General features: G+C 36.0%; 1 non-coding gene across 1 annotated transcript; it reads left to right on the top strand.

Moving 5' to 3' along the window:
- The first annotated feature begins 290 nt into the window (after positions 1–290).
- LOC131230075 (small nucleolar RNA R71) lies at positions 291–397 on the top strand. Its single transcript, XR_009163801.1, has one exon. It is a non-coding gene; the product is annotated as a small nucleolar RNA R71 (small nucleolar RNA).
- Positions 398–1400: the final 1003 nt, after the last annotated feature.

Below are 1400 nucleotides of genomic sequence, written 5' to 3' on the forward strand. Positions count from 1 at the left end.
TTAACCTTATCCTTCTTTCCTTCCATGGCCTCAAATTTTCTTATGAGTGTAGTCACTTTATACTTGAGATTATCCTCTTCTTTCAAGAGATACAATCCACCTTTCTCCTTAGATTGAGTCGGCCTAGACGTGGTGTTTGATTTTGGGTAATAGTCCCATGATTGTGTTTTTTCAGCAAGACCTCGTCAACATTTTTATTAATGAATTCTCCATTACACATTATCTCGACCATTTGGCGCATGGAAGATGTCAGTCTATCGTAGAAAAAATTTGTAATGCGCTACGTTTCAAAGCCGTGTTGTGGGTATGAACTGACCAAATCCTTAAACCTTTCCCAACATTGGTAAAATGTTTCATCCTCCTTTTGGGTGAAGTTCATGATTGCTTTTCTAAGGGTAATCATTTTATGATGTGGAAAAAATTTCTTTATAAATTCCCTCTGCATATCATTCCATGTGCCAATAGATTTAGGATGTAGTGAATGTAACCACGTCTTAGCCTTCTCCTTCAAGGAAAAAGGAAAGAGTTTCAGCTTGACTGTGTCCTCAGACACATTTTGAAAATATAAAGTGGATATGATCTCATCAAACTCTTTCAAATGTAAATATGGTTCTTCAGATTCAAGCCCATGGAACTTAGGAAGGAGTGGGATAACCCCTGGCTTGATGTCCATATGTCCTGTATTTTCAGGAAAAATCATGCATGAGGGCGTACTCACCCCCGCTGGTTGTAAATAATCTCGTAAAATATGAGGCAGGGGTGCTTGATGCACCTCATTCTCATCCTGAATGTTCTCCACCCTAGTTGGGGAAGAAGAGGTTGGTTTTCAGCCATCACTTCAATTAACTTAGGGGATTTCGAGTGGTGTCTAGTCCTGCGATGGATGGTCAACCCCTTAACTAATCCTCCTTCAGTCAAGAGACGTCGAGTGTTGTCACGAGCCCACTTGGGCATGAAACACTCGCAGCCCTCAATCAAATTCGAAACCTAATCCTAAGAAAGGAAATAAAAATCTAGAAAAAGAAGGTTAGAAAGAATATACCAAATTGGAGTCCCTAAGTTAAAAACCTGCAAAACAAAACAAAATAAGTTAGATTCCAAAAAGAGAAGGACTAAAATTAGAAAATCCTTAAAAAGAAAGATAGAAGTAAACTAGTTTTTAAAAGAAGAAATTCCTAAAAGAAAGTGAAAATTTCTAAAATAAATTAGGAAAGTCCTAAACTAGAAAGTAAATTACTAAAAGAGACCTGAAAAATAGAAAGTAGAGAAAAAGCTTACCGAATTAGAAATTTCTATCTTAAAAGCCTACAAAATAGGAAGGTTAGTTTCTAAACAAAAAGTCTACAAGTAGAAAATTTCTAAAAATAAATTAACAAACAAAGTAAGATTCTAAAAGAGTT

This window comes from Magnolia sinica, chromosome 16, assembly GCF_029962835.1.
Source record: "Magnolia sinica isolate HGM2019 chromosome 16, MsV1, whole genome shotgun sequence".
NCBI lineage: Eukaryota > Viridiplantae > Streptophyta > Magnoliopsida > Magnoliales > Magnoliaceae > Magnolia > Magnolia sinica.